Source organism: Sinocyclocheilus anshuiensis, unplaced genomic scaffold (assembly GCF_001515605.1).
Source record: "Sinocyclocheilus anshuiensis isolate Anshui unplaced genomic scaffold, SAMN03320099.WGS_v1.1 scaffold67, whole genome shotgun sequence".
NCBI classification, from domain to species: domain Eukaryota; kingdom Metazoa; phylum Chordata; class Actinopteri; order Cypriniformes; family Cyprinidae; genus Sinocyclocheilus; species Sinocyclocheilus anshuiensis.
Window position 1 is genome coordinate 2,302,779 of NW_015552546.1, and position 5,125 is coordinate 2,307,903.

Sequence of the window (5,125 nt, forward strand, 5' to 3'; positions counted from 1 at the left end):
TAAATATTGCGTCAAAATCAAATCAATTTGAGCGCGATTTAAACCCGGATGATTGTAACCACTCTAAGTTCATCTGCCTTGGGAAAGCTAGCGTGTCTCCGACATAGTGATAACACTCGTTGCCTTCTCTAGTGCAGCTCAACCAGGTCTCGTCCCATTCATCGATATTTGTGATATCACAAATCCCGGAAAATATGCGTTGTAGTCCAAACGAGTCGTTCGTTGTAGTTTTTGAAAAGTGATTTCTGTTCAATAAAATATCTGCTTTTGATGTGGACTTTGAGCTTTGTAACTTTGCAGATCTTTTTTATGCTCAAACAGCAACATTACAGACTAACTAAAGTTGAAAAAGTGAAAACGCATAATAGGACCCCTTTAAGACTTACCCATCTTGCTCTCCACTATGTGACCTCACAGAACGAATTCCTCCCGTCACCAATTAGCCACTTTGACACTGACTTTTCTGCCTCTTTTCAGGTCATTTGGTATGTAAGAGACTTGTTTTTCAAGCTTCCTGTAAAACACAAAGAGCACTAAAGTAAGATTAAATTCCATATTTAAGCCCTTGCAATAAATAAGCAGTCATCTCCATTTTTACATTTTTCAGGAAATAATGGTATCGGATATAATATTCTATCATAAACAAATGGTTTCTGTGTAAACATGGGTACAGGGCAACATTTAAAGGCATAGTTCACACAAAAATTTAATTTGTCTCATTTAATCACAAATCTCAAAATCTGTCCATCTGAAATTTTCTTCAAAAAATTATCATTTTTATTAGGCAATGTATAGGTCCTTTTCATTGCCATTACAGTGAAATAACTGAACATAAATATAAGAGCCTGATAAAAATGATTATTTTAGAAGAAGATTTCAGACGTTTTTTTCATCTGACGTCTTCATTTGTTCTTATTTAAGTATCACTTCACTTGTATTAGTGTACTTGTCTTTAATACATTTAATAATAATACATTTTTAATAAATACATTTGAATTTTATTATTTATTATAAACTGTGAGTTTTGTGATCACTACACCACAAATTAACAGTTACTTATCACTAAAATAAGCAGTATACCTGGTCCATATTCTCATAACTTGGGGTATTGTGCCCATGCACACATTTCCCATTAATTACCCAGCTAGGAACCACATGGGGAGCCCACCTGGGTTCACCCATGTGGGTCCTAGCTGGGTCACCCAAGTGGGCCCCAGATAAGATGCCCATTTTGAGCCCATGCCCACTCTGTAGCCCATGTGAAACCCATGTGGGCCCCACATTAACGTGTTTGCTGGGTTTGTGCTATGAGACGGGATAACTTGACTAGCAGCGGACCGATCTCATTCACAGCATCTATATGTTGTTATGGTCATGCCTGAGCAAAGTCTTTTATCAAAGTACTTCTGTATAATTTACACGACTGCATTCCCAAACAACTGGCAGCCACCTCCGAAAGCAATGACTGCATTTATTGTTTCGTCTGCTCGCTCTAAGGCGCAAGTAATTTATCATATAAGAAAATTATTCTATTCAGTGACTTCTCCAAGTTTTCTTAGTGACATTTAGTACCAGTTTACCAGGACATTTTTGTTCTCTTTGACTCGTTGGATGGAAACGGTGCTTTATTCGCAAATGTTTTATGCGACAGGCTATTCCAGTTTTGTGCATAAGTTTAATTCAAATATTTGGATGGAAAAATAGGGCCTAGCTATTGTTTATGCTCAAACAGCAACATTACACATTAACTAAAGTTAAAAAAGTGAAATCACAACCAACCACCCCTTTAAAACATATGTGCACAAGTCAGTTGAATGATAAAGTTTACCCTCTGTACATTTATGTTGTTAAACTGAATGTACAAGCAAACTGTTAGCTGAAATATCCACAAAAAAAAACACTGAAAAAAGAATGTGTGGTTTATCTGTCAATCAGATGGGGTGAAGGTTGCATTCGTTTCTACAGCAACAGAATCATCATTGGTCCCATTCATTTTTAATATTAAAATAAAATGATGTAAAGCCTCATTAAGACACCCAGTGCTCTGAGGCTAACATAAAAAGCTCTGTTTATTAATTCTGAGAATGCTGGCTACCATACACTGTAAAAAAAATTCTGTAAAATTTACGGTAAAAAAACAGCAGCTGTGGTTGCCGGAATTTTACCGTAAAAAATACGGTAGCAACGTTTTAGGTTTTACGGTTTTAACTTAAATTTACAGTTAAATACCATAATTTCATTAACTGATATAATGTTAATATACCAACCTTATTGAAGTACTGAAATATGTTTTGTACCTTTGTAATACACTGATAGCAATGCAGGTGGTGATGAGAAAGTCACATGATGAACCAAAGCCCATCACAAGCAGCTTTTAAATAATAACATACATAGAAGGTGCACAGTGTCATTCACACAAACGCTAAACACCATCATGGTAACACACATGAAAGTGAAATAATGCAATAAATATTCATTTAACAACATTAGGTGTAACACACAACCCTAATTGATAAGAAAACTGATAAGAAAAAACTAAGAAGAAACATACAGTTATTTCAACAAAAAAACATCAAATTTGAAATGTAACGTAGGGAATTCTGGGAATGTCAATTTACGGTTATTCACTGTAAATTATACGGTCTTTTTGACTTCCAAAAACAGTATACTACCGTAAAATTTATGTCCAATACAGTTTTTCACCATATATAGTAGGGGAATTTACCGTTAACCATTTAACAGGTTTTTGCTGTAGCATTTTTACAGTCTTTTGCCGTTAAATTCATGATCATTTTTTACAGTGTAGTTATGTATTTTGGCTACAATAGCAATAGATGACTTAAAACTGTGGTCAAAAGACTGTCATAAATGTTAAGCAATATTGACGACGCCATTGCTTACAATACAACCGGGGCTGTATGCCAGAAAACAAGGTTAACTTACCATCTGCTAAACCCTGAACTCTCGGTGGATTAACCCAAACCTTGCTTACTTGAGGTATGTTGGTTCCAAAAACGCGTCCGGGAGTAAGTTCATTCAACTCAGAGTAAGTTCCTGGTTAACACGCAAGACATTCTCAACAGAGCGATGAATCGACGAGTCACTATGGAAACGGACGCTAAGAAAAAGTGCGCCATACTACTTCTTTCTTCTTCTGTTCAAAGGCCATTTGCATACTTGGTTCATATCGCCACCTAATTGGTGGTTGTGCAATCATTTTTCCTTTTTTTTCCCACTGAATCTTTAATCCTTAAGAAAAAGAATTATATTGTTTGTTAGATGATGATGTGAAACTGTTAGGGTAGTTGGATGGGGAGGGGGTGTTGTCTGCTGTTATGTCCCCACCAATGTCAAAATCAAACCTATATATTTTATATTTCTGACTGCCTTTATATGTTTGTTAAAAAAAAAAAAAAGAGGAAGCAAAATCTCTGTCAGTATAAATTCAGAACAACACAAACGCCTCTTCCACATCTCTGATCTGCTGTCAACTAGACAAAAAGGTCAGCTAAAAAAGCTGTGGGGAAAATGGTTTTATATATATTTCATATCAGACTGGTTTGATCCCATTTAGTTAGAGACGAGACAGTTTATTGTCTTGCAAACTGACTGTGAAAAGAGCAACAGGTAAGAACTAAATGTTTAGTAAACTAATTTAGTATATTCACACTGTAATAAATGTAGATAAATTGATTAATAACTTTAATAACTGATAATTAATAATATATTTTTTTTCTTGTTTTGTCTTAATAAAAAGGCAGATTTATGTTGGAGTATATTCTACACAGAAAACGTTGGTAGGGAATAAAGAATTGAACCTGAACCAATCTGATCTTGCAACTGAACAACATGACTGATGAGAATACAACATTCGACTATGTCACAGACTATGAAGACCAGTTGTGTCGCAAAGAGGAGGTGGTAAAAATCAGATCCATTGTTATTCCAATTTGTTTCACAGCAGTGGTTGTATTGAGCTGCATCGGTAACATCCTCGTTTTGGTAATCCTTGCGCTCTATGAGGGCCTCAAATCCCTGACCAACGTCTTCATCCTCAATTTAGCTCTGTCAGATCTGCTGTTCACTTTTAAACTTCCGTTTTGGGCATCATACTATATCTGGGGTTGGACATTTGGAGAGGTTGGCTCAACTTGGCTGTAAAGCTGTGAAGTTTTTCTTCTATGTGGGCTTTTACAGCAGCGTGCTGTTCTTGACTCTAATGACCGTTCAGCGTTACATGGCAGTGGTTCATCCTTTGTCCGACTGGGAGAGATGCAGAGGCCTTTCAGTCTCTTCTTTTATCGTTTGGATCCTGAGTGGAACGGCTGCACTGCTCGGTTCACTTCATAGTGAAGTCATGATAGAATCTGACAGCCAATACTGTGAATATGGCAGTGTTGAATGGAAATCTGGCATTGCTTATTTTCAAAATGCATTTTTCTTCATTGCATTTGTAATCATGGGTTACTGCTATGGCAGAATGCTTTGGATGATCACAAAATCACGGACTAATAAAAGACACAAGACTGTTCGACTAATATTCTGCATCACACTTGTGTTTTTTATCAGTTGGGCTCCATATAACATTGTCATGTTTATAAAATCTTTGACCTTCCATCCATTCACAGACTGTGAAGTAAGCAAAAGCGTGGACTATGCTTATTATGCTTGCCGAATGATAGCTTTATCCCACTGTTGCTTGAACCCTGTGTTTTATGTTTTTGTTGGCGTAAAATTCAGGAATCATCTAAAAATGATTCTGCAGAAGATCTTTAAAAAAAAAAAAAATCTCAATTCCAGTCAAGCCACACAGGCAGAAATCAGTCGCTGGGTTCAATGTACTAAGAGAAAACTCAAGTACTTTAACAGATTGCAGCGAACCAACTTTGAGTTTTAAAACACAGTATGAATGATGTACATGGAGATGCTGTTGCAGCTATTTTTTATTATTGTTAATATGCTGGAATTGATTATTTGAAAACTTTGTTGAGCCATTGCTCAGCTTCTGCCAATAAAACTACAACCGTTAGATCTGCATGATTAAAATTAAAATAAAGTGCCACTTTGCAGGATAATTCCTCTCTCTTTCAAGCAGTGAAAACATTCAGTTGTGAGAAAATCATGA

General features: G+C 36.1%; 1 pseudogene; it reads left to right on the top strand.

Annotated features, from left to right (window-relative positions):
- The first annotated feature begins 3,849 nt into the window (after positions 1-3,849).
- LOC107664127 (chemokine XC receptor 1-like) lies at positions 3,850-4,584 on the top strand (annotated as a pseudogene).
- Positions 4,585-5,125: the final 541 nt, after the last annotated feature.